This window comes from Ascaphus truei, chromosome 4 (genome assembly GCF_040206685.1).
Source record: "Ascaphus truei isolate aAscTru1 chromosome 4, aAscTru1.hap1, whole genome shotgun sequence".
NCBI classification, from domain to species: Eukaryota; Metazoa; Chordata; class Amphibia; order Anura; family Ascaphidae; genus Ascaphus; species Ascaphus truei.
The window spans coordinates 281,285,016-281,301,355 of record NC_134486.1 but is presented as its reverse complement, the minus strand read 5'-3'; positions in this window follow the sequence as shown (position 1 = coordinate 281,301,355).

Sequence of the window (16,340 nt, the reverse complement as noted above, 5' to 3'; positions counted from 1 at the left end):
AGGGGGTACCGGTTTTTAATAGTAATCTTGTTGAGATCCCGTAAATTAATACAAGGTCTTAATGAACCATCCTTCTTCACGAAAAAGAACCCAGCCCCGGCTGGGGAGGTGGAATTCCAGATAAAACCTCTTTTGAGATTTTCTTGGATATAAGATGACAAAGCCTCGGTCTCAGGCTCGTAAAAGGGGTACGATTTAGACTTACGAAGTGTGGCTCCGGGGATTAGTTCTATGGGGCAATCAAATGAGCAATGTGGTGGTAAAACCACGGCCTGAGTCTTGTTAAAGACATCCTTGAAATTGTGGTAAACACAAGGAGGAGTGGAGAGAGACGGGACAGATGTCTTAAGGCCGGCAAGGGTAGTCACTGAGGGTTTCTCAGAATCCTTCACCGAGGAACCCCACTGGATAGGCAATTTGTCCGTTCATTCGAAAAACGGATTGTGCAGCTGGAGCCAGGGTAATCCTAGTATGACCTGAACTGTGGCCGAGTGAAAGATGTCAAAAATAATAAGCTCAGTGTGACCATCCGAGGTGGAGATTGTGAGGGGAACAGTCTCCAGGGAGTTGAACGCTGGCTGGAGGGGACGGACATCTATGGCCTCAAGGCCTATGGGTACCCTCTTCTTGGTCAAAGGAATCTGGTTCTTGAGTGCGTAATCCTAATCCATAAAGTTACCTCCAGACCCGGAGTCGATGAATGCTGAGGCTGACACCCTGACTTTGGGACCCTCGAGGATTATAGGCAACAGGATTCTCTTGGGAAGTTTTTCAGTGGAGAGGGGCAAGAAGAGATGGTAGCCAGGGAGAGCCCCTCAGACCTCACTGGGCATTCTCGTTTCCTAGTCTCAAGCAACAGTGTCGTACCAGATGGTTCGGGGAACCGCAGTAAAAACAGAGACCTTCGTTCCTGCGGCGAGTTCTCTCGGCGGACCGGAGCTGTTGACTGCTAATTTGCATTGGTTTCAGGGCATTCAGTGCTGGAAGGGCCAGAGGAGGAGGTCTAGGTGACGCTGCGATAGGCAACATGAATCGGGGACGCTGGCGTTCCTGGCGTCTCTCCTGGAGGCGCTGGTCCATTCGAATGCTCAAGGCGATTAGGTCCTCTAGAGAAAAGGGTCGAGGTTGAGCTGCCAGGTCATCTTTTAGAGATTCGGCCAAGCCCTGCCAGAAAGCTGCTGAGAGAGCCTCGTCGTTCTAATGAGTCTCCGCGGTGATAGTGCGGAACTACAATGCGTATCTCGCTGCCGACTTGCGACCCTGGGAATGGTAAAACAGGGATGAAGCGACGGTCTCCTTACGGGCCGGAGTGTTGAAGACCTGTTGGAATTCTCACCTGAGTCTAGGGAAATCTTGGGTTACTTCAGGTCTGAGTTCTCAGATAGGTGAGGCCCAGACTAGTGCGTCACCAGTCAGCAGGGCGTAGATATAGGCTACCTTGCAGCAGTCCGTGGGAAACCGGGATGGAGACATCTCAAACTGGACGTCGCATTGATTCAAGAATCCACGGCAAGTGAGCGGATCTCCGGTGTACCGGTGCGGTGCAGGGATACTGCACCGACACACTTTATTCGAGCAAATACCCAGTATGTACCTGGCAGATACCTGGAATGCGCCGCTCCTCACCTCTGACAAGCCCCGTTGTGTTTGCCTTCCCAGCCTGGGTTCATGCCTGGCTGACGGGCGGCTGATCTGTTAAATGATAATGATTAGGATTTAATAGGCTGCAATGCTTCTCGTGTCTACCAGATGGCATAAATTCATGAATTGTAATGCAGTATATATATATATACTGTACAGTATTGCAGCCAGTGGGAATAAAATGCTTCAATCCCTGCCTGGAAATACCTCAATGCACTCGGGCAGAAAATAGTCACAAACCTCAATACACCCGGGTATACCCGAATTCGTGGGACTAGCCGAGCTCGAATAAAGTGTGTCACCAGTGTACGTGGTTCCGAAGCGCCTGCGCCTCCCTTGGCGAGGGGGACTGCAGCCGGAGGTTCCTGAAGGGAGAGATTAGAAAGTTGTTGCGCCACAGCGGTTACCTGGTTGCTCAGGAATTGCCAGTGCTCCATGGTCAAAGCTTGGGCCACCTCAGGGGGGTCTGCATTTGATGGGCTCTGCATAATGTAACGCTGTACTGCCCGCAGACCAGACCAGTCCCCAGTACTGAGGTGGGTAAGGGTATAACACGCACCCACAGCAGTGAGGGCGTGCCCGGTGTGTGGTAGGGTGTGTTGCCGGGTCTGGTGAGAGAGGGTTAGCCAGATACTTGCCGAGTCCGGGGCGCCAGAGGTCCGAGTAGTGAAGTCCAAAAGCCGTTAGTCAAGGGTAGAAGAAAATAGCATAGTCTTTGTCCGAAGACAGGTCCAGGGGTTAAAGAGGTACACGTAGTCAAATGGAAGCCGAGATCAAGTCCAGAGGGGTACATGGAGGGTAGGTTCAGGAACGAGAGCTGAAACACAGAAGAGAGCCATGCACAGAACTCCGAACAGCACAAAGCCACAAGAAGCTATGCAGAGCGAGGAAAGAGAGGACGGACTGGGGTAATATACTGTGGTGGACCAATGGAGGGTAGAGGTGGGGCGGAGGTGCGTCTAGGCAGTCCCTGTGATAGGCTCAGGGACATAGAGGAGATGGGAGCCAGGTATGCAGCTGGGGTGAGAGAGATAGAGTCCCGTGATTGGCGGGGGAGGGGCTAGCCGTGCGCAGCGAGGGCAGAGAGGATTGTGTGTGCGCGTGCGCCTTTAATGCTCCTGCGTGCGCACCACAGCTGCGTAGAGTCAGTGGTGTCGTGTGCCGCAGCGGAGAGGGAGTGGAGCAGCATCTGGCCGGTGGAGGCGGGGACCCGGAGGGCAGACCGAGCGGCGGCACTCTAGGGAGGTAAGGGGGACACACGCTGTGGGGGACATTTCCCCCCAACAACTTACAGATGGGCCATTAGTTTGTCTGCAGAAATGTCACTGAAATGTTGCACCATGTACCCAGAATGTACCTGGACATTGTTGGTGATTGCCCCAGATTTGTTTTAGAATACTCGTCGGCACTACAGTATGAGTAGCACCATGGCTAATACTATTCACATGATACATAAAGCTTTTTCCCCTGCAGACACACATACTAGAGTGCCCTCCTACTGTCTCTGTACATTCTTCCTACATACCAATTCGATTGTAAGCTCTTTGGAGCAGGACTCCTCTTCCTAAATGTTACTTTTATGTCTGAAGCACTTATTTGCATGATCTGTTATGTGTATTATATGTTATTTATATGATTGTTACGTGTATTACAACTGTGAAGCGCTATGTACCTAAATGACACTAAATAAATAAAGACATACACACATACATGCCATACAGTGGGTATTCAATGTCCAGGTGTCTTTATAGCAGATACCACCTAGTAGGCCTAAACATCCATCCTTGGGGCTACAACCCCCTTCACCCAATCCCTCTACCCACAATAAATAAAAATAAACACATCTTTCTTTCAATCCAAAACCCCATGGTAAAACCAAAATGGATGTTGCCACGTCGAGGTCTTCCGCTAAAATGAGATGTACTGGCCTAATATAGGGCCTGTGATGTCACATTTTAGGGTCAGAGTACAGCTCCAATCCGATTGGATGCTGTATCATGTGCCCACCTCTTTTATTTATTTTTTAAAGCATGTGACATTATCTCCAATGGAGGTACGTCACATTGTTAAAACCACATGGCTATATCACATGGTATTACAGCCAATGGGATTGAAGAAAATCCCATTGGCTCCTATACCATATAATATGTTCCATTAGTTAAAAAGGATGTGATATCACTTTAAGGCACATCCTTTTTAAAATGGAACATTTCACATGGTACTAGAACCAATGGGATTGTCTTCAATCACTTTGACTGCAATACCATGTGATATCAGTCATGTGGTTTTAAGGATGTGATGTACCTTCCTTTGAGATGACGTCACATCCTTAAAAAAAAAAAATAGTGCCGGGCACATGATGCAGCATCCACTCGGATTGGAGCTGTAGCATCTGACCCTAAAATGTGACATCACAGGACATATATATTTGCTGTGAGTCTCATTTTATAGGAAGATCTCCATGTGGCAAAATCCGTTTTGGATTTACCATAGGGTTTTGGATTGAAAGAAAGAAGATAGAAGATTAAAGAAAAGAAGAAAATAAAGACATGAAGATAGAAGAAGGAGAAAGAAGATTAAAGAAAGAAGATTTTGGAACCTGATGATGTTCTTCAAGGTGGATGGAGATGGATTACGGGTGATGATGTCACGGATCGAGACCTTCCTGATACATCGGGATTCGGAGGAGGAAGACTTCTAAAGGTAAGATCAATATTGAATGTATGTAAATGTCTTTATTCAGTTTTTTTTATTGCATTTATTTATTTTTATGTTTTTTATTGCCCATTGACTGCTAATGTATTAATCTGTGCCATGGTACAGATAAATACAGTGACAGGCAATGCATTTTTTGGCAAATGCTTGTTTTGAATTGCTTGTTTTTTTTCTATTTTTGTTTATTGTTTTGATTAAATTGTTTGGAATTTGTATGACTTGTTTTTAAGTACATTTGTGGATTGGCTAGCGGTTTTATTTCTTAATTTGTTTTTTTGGTCAGTTGTTTCTTTAATTGTATTCTATTATTTTGGTATAATATAATTTTTATTCTTTAGCGGTTTTGGTATTAGAATAATTTTATTGATGCGTAGTTGAGGCTTTTAGTTCTATTATTGTTGTGGTGTTTAGGTGCTTGTTTCTTTCTTTAATTATTGTGTATTATTGTGTTTGATTGCTTTAATAGGTTGGCCATTGACTGCTATAGTGGCTTATCATGCCCATATTATAAGGGTATGATGTACCACTGTGTCAATCAATGGGTAGAAGGTTGGTATAGTTGCCCTTGGGTGGTTGCTTAGGCCTCCAGGGTGGGTAGTGGGGGAGGGTGGGTTAACCCCTTCATTACTATAGCAGTTATTAATTGCTAAGGTGATTAAGGGGTTTTGGGGCCATTAGATTTGATTTTTTTGTTCTCTCGCTGACAACGGAGGACATGGACCAGAAGTATGCTGACAAAGACGCCCTTCATGATGGCGGGGTAAGTAGAAAGTTTTATTTACTTTATTTATGCTGGCTGGCTAATGTTTGATTTTATAATGGGCAAATTAGCTATTATCCATTTCTGGATAGTAGTAATATTGCCCATTACTGTACTGTATGTGTTGGGGGGGGGAGGGGAGTTGTTGGGGGTAGGGAAGGTGGGTATTAGTGTTGTTGTATTTTTTAATGTTTATTGTGGGTAGCGAGGATGGGTGAAGTTGGTATTTGGCCCTTCGTGGGTGTTTTTACCTACCGGGTGGGTAGCCGGAGGGGTTAAACCCTTCATTATCTTAGCGGTATTAATCACAAAGTTAATGAAGGAGTTAACAACCCGCAACCCCCCGCAAGGCCTAAACATTCACCAAGGGCTAAATATAACCTTCACCCACCCCCGTTACCCACAATAAACATGTGAGTTTAAGTTAGTGAAGATGCCTGTAAATGCATTTTTATTGCATGGGATTCATGACGTTGGCCTTCGGTGCTGATATTAATGGGCATCAGCTCTGGAGACTCCCAGCATTAATCTGTTGCAGGAAAAGAGCATTTTTTTCTGTGTCCTCTTTCGCCACCTTCTCAGCAGCTTCTCCCAAGCCTCTCGCCAACTTACTGTAGTAGAAGTGGATAAACAAGTTATCCCATCAGGTGCATCAGAAATGATGTGGTAGTCGCTGCAGACATAAATACATTTATGTGTGAATATATAACACGATATAGCAACAGGCCCAGCTCTGGGCACCAATTGTTGCATACACTCACGGTTAGGAGAATGAAAAGCGCCGTGGCTCGGTCCTCAGTATCTTCAGTGTTGCACCGCCAACTCTATCGTGACTGTGACGTCACGTGGGGCGGTCAAGTGACCGGCGGTGATCTCCTCCGAGAGCAGCAAGGTAAGGAAAATGAAAAGCACTGTGTCTCGGTCTTCAGTATCTTCAATGTTGCACCGCCACCTCTAACGTGACTGCGACGTCACATGGGGCTGTCAAATGACCGGCAGTGATCTCCTCTTTGACAAAGGCCCGAGGGCTGAAACGCATCAGAGGATCCATCAGCTACACATGTCTGTTGCAATAAACTTTTTTTAGTCACCACCCACGTCTACACCCTGTCTGCTTTACAGCTGTGCTCCCCGCTGCTGCTGGAGGAGATTCTCTCGCCAAATTATCCTGGCGTGAGGATTTTGTCAGAACCGCACCATTTTAGAGCCATGATTTGCCTCAATAAACTAATCGAGGCTACTAGAATTTAACGAGTTTCAAAACCTGCCGATAAATGGTTTATCGACAGTCACCTGGTGATGTGTTTTGGACAGCAGAGAAAATTGGAGATTCATGCCCCTATCACCCACTTACTGTATCTAGGCTTACTGAATAGCAGTAGGCATTTTGGCCGAAAAGGCCTCCATAAGTGGCTTATCGAGGCTTATAAAATAGGCCCCCTAGTCTCTCCCCTGGCCACAGGCATTTCACAATGAAAGACACACAGAGGTTTAATGCTTTGGCTGTAAGCTATTTAATTTCACTTCCTGGTTCTGTCCTATGCGCATGCATGAGAAATGGAAGTCCGGCCTTGAAGATTAGTGAACTGTATAATGCCTTCACTACATACAGTACTAATGGGAGATTGAACTTAAATTTTAAAAAAAAATTGGAAATTACTAGAGAATAATTGCGGGGCATAGAAAAACATAGTCTGATGGGTATTGGTCATATTTAATCAAATGTAAAATTGTAAAATTACTACATTTTAATTTGTCAATGAAATTGCATATTGCAGTATACTTTATCTTAGCATGTGCAATTTATGCTGGATAATTAAGCCAAATATATATATATTGTATTTATAATTATTTTATTTTTTGGCTTTCCATTCAATGTTTACATTATTAATTTTTGGTATGCTTTCTGCACTGTACAGTACAACAACGGAATTATTCCACACAAGCAGAATCAAGTAGTGATTACTTTATTAACTTTGAAAAGAGTTCAAACTTTTTTTCCCTCCTTCCATCTGGTCATCTCAGTAGACAAATATACTCATTGAGCAGCAGGGACCCCTGCTGTGTTTATCCAATGGGCCATTAAGAATGTTACAGAAATGTTGAGACAATGTGGCATTTACTGTGAGACTGTCCCAGAATCTCCCAGGCAAGAGTTCTAAAACTGGTAGCTGCATCTGTATATTTCCCCCCACCCTCAAAGGTTTTTGTGGGACATAACCTGATGGTTTTGAATATGTCTATTGAGTTATATTTCTTGCTCATCCTTATTCTCATACAGAGAAGCATAAAAACATACAGTAAATGTTTATGGCAGATACGAATCAATTGAGCATCTTACATATCTGTTTTGAAACCTCATACCCCTTTAGATCATTCACTTTCATATTTTGGATAACCGTGTGTACTGTATATCAAAGGATTTTTTTTTAATTCCCTAACTATTTTAGTCCAATGTAATGTAGTGATTATAGATTGTAAGAGATTGATATTTTAGACTGCATCAATGGAAAAGGAGACTGTAAAATTCTTCTCACCAACACTAACCACCCATATTATCCAATCCTATTTCCTTTATATATGCTCATTTGCATGTCATTTCCAGAATCCCTTGCTGCAGTAAATGCACTGTATGCTAGGTGATAATGGCGAAAAGCAGGCCTGTCTAAGACATGTGAATGTGCTGACAACTGATCTTTTTATTTGCTATACTGTATGCTATACGGTGGAGGTTTCTTGTTGCATTTTTCACCCACCATAACTTAAAATGTGATGGTAAGTGTATATATAAATACAAATTTGTAGGATGACTTTTTATCCTTGTCCTTTTAATTTATATGCAAATAGTCCAATAATATTTTCTTTGGAAGTTTAGTAAGTTTAATATATGGATGGACTTGTTCTCAAATATCCTAATCTTTTCAATTATTATTCCTTTCTTTTCATACATGTTCACTCCCCGTGTTTTTATCTCCAACAATTATTCAACCTTTTTAAAATTCTTCAGTGAGTGAAATTCCATTGTTGAATTAATCAGAGGTCATCCATATAGAATTTCCCATTTCCCATTTCCTAAATATAATTGTATTTTTAAATTGCATTATAAACTTTGATTGTGTTTGATCTCTTCTGTTAATGAAGAGTTTTAATGCTACAATGTCATCAAAAATGGAATAAATATTTTGATCAACTTTTAAACATCATTGTTTCAGTCTTTATAGCTTTGTTACACAATACATCATAATAATGATATTGTATATTGTTAAATTTCAAAATAACAATATAATAATTAACCCATTATGAAGCCATATATAAATATCAAGTTACAAATCTATGTGATATAAAATTCAAGACACTAAAATAATGAAGTGCCTATCACTTTTTTAAGGAAATATTCTACTGACTGAAACAAAAATGAATTATTGATAAAACACTGATATTTTCATAGAAGCACTAAGTAGTTTCAGTAGTAACAAAATGTGGGGTATGTCACCAAAACATACTGTATAGTATGTATGTAGGTATGTTTTTATTTATATAGCACCATTAATGTACATACAGATGCAGCGGTCGTTATTTGAACACTGCACTCGTTGTATACCTCGAAATACCCATGTAATGGCGCGTGATTTCTTCCAACCTTCCCACCCCATCTCGCCTTAAAACACCAGTGTAGAAAATGGCATTTTAGTGTTAAACAGTATTAAACACTGAAATTGACACAGTAGCACAGTAGAACAGTACTGTACACATTACAATTCATTAATTTCTGCCACGGATACAAAACAGAATCCATGAAATTCAAGCAAAGCAACCGCGATAAACACGAGTGCATGGGTGATTGGCGACTTTAATGCCGCATGAAATACAGCAGAGCACATGAAAATGGCTCCATGATTTGTTCGAATAGCGGCCTCGGCATCTGTAGCTCTTCACAGTAGTAATACATGTGACAATCATATAAAATAACAAATAATACAAATAACAAATCATGGAAATAATAAATATATATATATATATATATATATATATATATATATATATATATATATATATATATATATATATATAACAGGTCATGGGAATAAGTGCTTCAGACATAAAAGTATCATTTAGAAAGAGGAGTCCTTGCTCCGAAGAGCTTACAATCTAATCGGTAGTTATTAAGCACGTACAGAGACAGTAGAAAGGCATTCTGGTAAGTGCGTCTGATGGGGGCCAAGCTTCATATATCATGTGTATAGTATTAGCCACAGCGTTACACATATGCTTTTTTAAGCAAGTGTGTCTTAAGGTGGGTCATAAAAGTGGATAGAGAGGGTGCTAGTTGGGTACTGAGGGGAAGAGCATTCCAGGGGTGTGGGGCAGTCAGTGAGAAAGGTTTAAGATGGGAGTGTAAGCATTCTGCTTGATCCGTGCCAGATGTTCACAATGATCCAGGTTTTCTGTGTCTCCTGCTCTTTCTGCTCTCTGTGTCCATTTTGGGTACTGGTAGCCTGCTTTATAAGGCTGCAGTTACCATAGGGAGTCGCCAAGCAAAGTTCTGTGTGTTGGCAGCTCCTGTCGGTCTTTGCAGTCATGCGTTACCCTCTTGCCTTTTTTAAATTCTTGTTGCTGACCCCGGACCGTGTCTCCGACCTCGCTGCCTTCCACCTGCCCTGACCTCCACTTGTCTCCTCAACTTTTCACCTCTGCTGCCAGCCCTAATCTCTGCCTGTCCCCTGGACTTGGCAACTCTGCCACCAGCCCTGACCCCTGCTTTCATATCAACTAAAGATACTCTTACAGGACTCTGCCCCTGGGTTGTGGTCAGTTTATTTGCATCCCTACATCAGCCCTGCGGGTCCACCTCCAGATTTGAGGCAAGCACCATCACATTTTTCTCGGCCAAAACATGGACCCCGCTGAGGTAGAGTGAGCCATATCTCTCCAAGGGGAACAACTCGGAGATCATGAGACATGCCTCGTCCTGCAAAAAAAAACAGCTGGCACTTATTTCAAGCCAACATCAGGACATTTTTACTCGGCTGAAAACACTCCAGGTGGGTTCTACACCTGCACTGCACTTACCGGACGCTTCTCCAGCACCAGCCAATCACCCCCTATGCCCAGGGAACCACGGATCCGACACCTCTGCATTATGGAGGGGGCCTTTTGCTTGTAGAGGCTTTCTGAACCAATGCTTGATTCAGTTTGAACTCCAGCCCTCCATGTTTAGCACTCACCTATCCAGGGTAGCCTATATAATTTCCCTACAAACAGATGAGGCCTTCGCCTGGGCTTCCCCTGTGAGTAAGAGAATCCCCAATGAGAAATAACTCCAATGCTTTCTCCAGCATTTAAAAGATTATTTGACGTCCACGGTCTCATCTCCTCCACGACAGCTACACTCCTTTGAATCCGACAAGGAATCCGTATCACAGGCCTGTATGCCATTGAGTTCCGAACCCTTGCTGCGGACACGGGCTGGAATAATGAAGCTCTGCTAGCAGCATTTTGGCAGGGGCTTTCTGAGCGTTTAAAGGACAAATTGACTTGCCGGGATCTTCCCACAGATCTGGAGGAACTGATTGCCCTCTGTGTCAGAATGGACCTCCGGATAAGAGAACAGCAGAACGAGCGAGCTCAGTCTCCAAAAAAAACAACAATTCAGCTTGCCCCCCACTTTCAGACCCCTCTTTCTACACCTCTCCCTGAGGAGGAACCAATGCAACTAGGTGATACCAAATTACCTGAGTAGGAAAGAACTAGGAGATGTCAGCGGGCTGTGCCTGTACTGTGGGCAAATGTCACAGTGTCCAAGACTGTCCTAAATTAGGAAAATCCCAGTGAAGATAGAGGATTATTTTCTGGACATTTCTTCTATTCTTCCTTCACCATAACCTTCACGGCACTCTCCTGGGGACCAGCATCCATTTTCACTCAGGCATTTGTGGATTCGGGGCCGCAGGGAACTTCATGCACCATGCATTTGTGAAATTCCACTTCTTTCCTCCCCATACTAAGGAGATTCCATTACCAGTAGTGGTTATTGATGGAAGACCTCTGACACCTGGGACCATCACTCTCGAGACTAATCCTTTGCTGGTCGTGGTCGGGCACTTCGCAATGAGTCACTATCATTCTACATGATTTTCTCTCCCTCGACTCCACTGGTTCTAGGACTTCCCAGGCTGCAGCACCACAACCCCAAAATCGATTGGGTGACAAATCAAGTGACGGCCTGGGAACAACATTGCCATGGATCGTGTCTTCCGGCGTCTCGCACCATCTCTGAGGTTTGCTACCTACTGAGACTTCTAAATCAATCCTTCCAGTTTGTTACCGGGAATTTGTCGACATATTCAACAAAAAACAGGCATAGGAGTTACCGCCACATCGCCCCTATGATTTTGCAATCAACCTACTCCCAGGTGTCATCCCTCCTCAAGGCTGCACCTTTCCCCTTTTGAAACCAAAAACCAAGGCCAATGCGGAATACATTTCGGAGAACCTTCAGCGTGGGTTTAATTGCAAATCAAGTACTCCCTCTGGAGCGGGTTCCTTCTTCGTTTACAAAAAAGATGGTTCTCTCAGGCCATGTATCGACTACAGAGGCCTAAATAAAATCACCATAAAGAACCAATATCTGCTAGCCCTAATCCCTGAACTCTTCTACCGCTTACGCAAGGCTACCATCTTCACCAAACTGGATCTTCGAAGTGCCTGCAGTTTGATCCGGATCAGAGAGGGTGACGAGTGGAAAACAGGCTTTAAAACCCATGATGGCCAATATGAATACCTAGTCATGCAATTTGGTTTATGCAGCGCACCGGCCGTATTTCAAAATTTCATCGAGATTTTCCGGGATCTATTGGACCAATTTCTTGTGGTATATCTAGACGATATCCTTATCTTTACCAGTTCTTTGACTGAACATCAGCACAGGTTAGATTGGTTCTCCAAAGACTTCGGGACCATTTCCTCTACTTCAATATCGAGACATGTCAATTTGAACAGAAGAAGATTTCTTTCCTTGGGTACTTCATCTGTTCCCATGGGTTCGAGATGGATCGTGTGAAAGTATCGGCACTGCTGGACTGGCTCTTATGTTAGGCCTCAAACCAACTCAATGATTTCTTGGGTTCGCCAATTAGTACCGATTATTCATCAGGAATTTTTCTAAAGTTGTTGCACCCAGCAAGGTTCTTACAAAGAAATGGGCGAATCCTAAGATATGGCCCGCTGAGGCTCTTCTGGTTTTCGAGAAGCTCAAGTCCGCCTTTCTTCCGCACCTGTGCTGATCCATCCAGATTCTATGAAACCCTTCGTTCTTGAAGTTGATGCAGCCGATCTGGCATCCGGAGCCGTTCTTTCTCAAAGGAAGGATTTTCATTGGTAACTCCACCCCTGTGCCTTCTTTTCTTAAAAAAAAATCTACTGCAGAAAGGAACTATAATGTTGGAAATTGGGAAATTCTGGCTATGAAAATTGCTCTTGAAAATGGAGACATCTTCTTGAAGGGACAACTTCTCCCTTTTAAATCCTTACAGACCACAAGAACTTTTAATACATTGAAGGGGCATTGAGACTCGGGATGCGTCGGGCGGGGTGGGATCTCTTCTTCACTCGGTTCAACTTTGTGATCTCTTATCGGCCAGGATCCAAGAACACCAAAGCAGATGCTCTATCTCGACAATTCTCTCCTGAAGGCTCTGAGGAGATAGAGCAGGGACCCATGATTCCACCTGCACAGATCATCTCTGCCGTATCTTCATCACTTCTGCAACAGATTTCGCAGGCTCAGGCAGAGGATCTTAGATCGATGTCCACATCTTCGTTTAAATTATTTGTACCTCCCCAATTCCGAAGTGAGGTGTTTGTCATGGGAGACCAGGTACTTACACATTTATACTGGGATCATATCACTGAGCAAAGCCAATAAGTAAAATAAATTGTGATTTATTCTGTAGAAACAGGCAAACTCACATTGGATTACAATAAGCAGAAGAAAATACACTTGTTTGGGGTTGGAAAACTGACTTTCCTGATTGAAACAAAGACTTTAAATAGTCCGTTGGTTGTCCGAGGCTTAGCCGGAAAAGTTCTGGAGCTCAAATTGGCATGAGCCTCCAGCAGCTCCTGTACTTTCCACTCCAAATGGTACTGAAAGTGTGACTAAGAAACTTTTCTGCTTAAAGACATGTAGCTGTTTCCTTGATGTCTCCGCAAGGCTTCTTTGGGTCGGTCCGTGAAGGTTACACAATTTGGACCTTGGAATCACAGGTCAGATCGGTGTTCTCATCTCTTAGGAATCTCCTTAGCAATCTGGAATCTGCTCTCTGGGCCGGCTACTAACTTTTTAATAACTTTTGAAAAGTCAGTCCCCCAACATTACAGCTAACCCACAAGCATGGGAACTTCATCTCTAGCCACCACACACTTTGCCAGGTTTGTGAAAGCTGGCACCTATGGCTTCAGAAAAGTGAGAGGGCATGTGCACAAACCGCCATCTTGCCCACTTACTATTCTAAGCCCCCAGGAGGCTCAGTGCCTCCAAGTCTAGGAAGCTGACAACTGGCCAGGCTGGTCAGCTATCAGTCCAGGACGCAGGTACTTGACTTAGCCATTTCACCTGAATAGCTTTCACACCCCTGGCAGTTAGTGTCCCTTTGATTTACAGGCCTGGGATTAGACTCACTGGCACCAAAGCCCAGATTGCCAGGAGCCCCCCCTCTGTCCTAGGATGAAAGACCGGTTTAATGAATAAAGTAAAACACATTTTAAAACACTGCGGCTTAATAAAATATACTTTTATACATTCTGCTTCTAAAATGTGTTACAGTCCTTTGGTGTATGAAATACAGTGTAAAAACTAAACGGTTCCCCTTGTCTTTATTTCTTACACACAGAAAAACTAGACTTTTAAATATTTTAACTTTACTTTTAAAACTCTCTCAGCCTTATCTCTGGCTAGAGTAACCCCCAAACCTTTATACTAGGTTTAGAGGGTCTGGGCAAACACTGTGCATCCCCTCATTATACTGGGGACCCCAGCACAGTTCTTGGTAGACCTTACCCCCTGGTGCCCCGTTTTACCCTCTGGTCTGAAGCAGGCAGACAATCGGTAAGCCGCAACAACGCTTTCATGGTAGGGTTTTGACCGGAGCACTGTGCATAAATGTAGCTAGGAATCTAACCTGAATCCTGGTTACATTTTTGGGGTCTCCAGTAATTTTGGAGCCCCGCAAAATAGACGCAATCTGAAAGAAGTTTCTCCATCAAACCTACCCTGAAACTCACCGCCTGGTCGTCTCCAGTTTCTAGCACTCCTGGAAAGGGTAAAACATAAAAAATTGCAATTGTCGCATATTTTTTTGCATGGTACAGTAATACCTGCACAATACACGGGTCCAGGAGCTGACACTCTGCAACCCTCATAACACAATTCAGGGGTAACCAAGTGGGCTTAACCTTTATTATAAAGCCTGTTTACCCCCTCACCGTCACAATATTGCAATGGGGTCATAACTCCAAGATGGCTGGTCAACCGGGGGTTAGGAAGACTTGCGATTTAAGAGAACAAATCTTTTGATGGCTAGAGCTCCGCAAAGACGTACAGGAGTTTGGGGTAGCATGTGTTATATGCACTCAGATGAAGGTGCCATGGACGTTACCCTGTGGATTGCTCCAACCCTTAATCGTCCCCCCCCACCCATGGACCCACTTCTTTATGGATTTTATTGTGGAGCTGCCTCCCTCAAGGGGTATGACTACCATACTCTAGTGGTCGACCTATTCACACGACAAGCTCATTTTGTTCCTCTCAGAAAGCTACCCACAGCATCGGAACTATTGGAGATCTATATTAAAGAGTTATTCCGTCTCCATGGAGTCCCGATGGATATAGTCTTGGATCGCGGAACCCAATTCAGCTCTAGATTTTGAAAGGCCTTCTGCCAAAGAATGGGTATCTCCTTACATTTCTCTTCTTCCTACCATCCCCATTTCAATGGTCTCAATGAAAGAACCTATCAGTCCTTAGAAAATTTCCTCCATTGTTTTGTTTCAGAGTTACAGGATGACTAGGTTGATCTGCTCCCGTGGGCTGAGTTTTCCTTTAATTCCATGAAGCACAATTGGGATCACCATTCTTCTGTGCCTTTGGGTACCATACCACTGTCCTTCCTTTTTCAAGTCCCCTCTCTGGAGTCCCTGCAGTGGATGACAAAATCCAAGAACTCCAGTTACTCTGGAAGAAAATCCAGGTCAATCTGAACAAAGCCACACTCCAGTAAAAACACCAGGTGGATAAATGTCGACGACCACCACCTCCATTTCAAGTGGGCGATCAGGTCTAGCTGGCTACAAAAAATATCCGCTTGAAACAACCTTCTTCCAATCTCGGGCCCAAGTTCATTGGACCTTACACATTTTGAAACAAGTCAACCTGGTGGCGTTCAAACTGGAACTTCTGGATACCTTAATAATTCCCCCAGTGTTCCATGTACTCCCAAGGTGGAGTACCAGATCCAGAGATCAATGGCAGTCGTCCAGGCTGACACTTGATCTGCCAGACCTGGTTGAGCGTGTACCAGCAAGTGGTATTGAGATAGCCAGGGAGAAAGGTGGCAAGCTTGCGTATGTCCCTTGGCTATTTCAGATTTCCCAGCATTTCTAGCTGGCTTGGCTTTGATTGATTGCCTGGGAATTTTGCCACTCGTTGATTGGCTGCTGAGTTTTGTGAATGAAACTCAGAATACTATATAAATCTGTGAGCCAATCAGAATGTAGTCCTCCGGTAGTAAGAGTGCGTGCGCGGGCATTTCAAATTTGCTTCTGCGGGAATAGCAGAGCAACCGGCTTCGATTTCAAGCCAAAAAAGACTGCCTGCCTGCCTGAGTCTAAGTCCCGACTTTTGCGCCCTAGTTCTCAAAAACGATCATAGTGGACGAGGCTTGGATTTTATGTCAATTTGAGTTCCGGGGATTTGGAGTAACTCGCGATCAGGAGGGACCAAGTTCTCTAAAAAGAACGTAGCGGTGGCGTGTGGAACTTCATGCCGATTTGGGTTCCAGTAGATTCCGGGTCAGGGTAAAACTCACCCAAAGAGGTCCCTGCACTTAGGAAAGACTAGTTTTCATCCCAGGCCCAAAGTAAGTGTGTCTTTTTGTCTGTATTTTGTGTATCATTGTGTGTAAGTGAATTTATGCGAATAAACTACAATTTATTTCATTACCTTGTT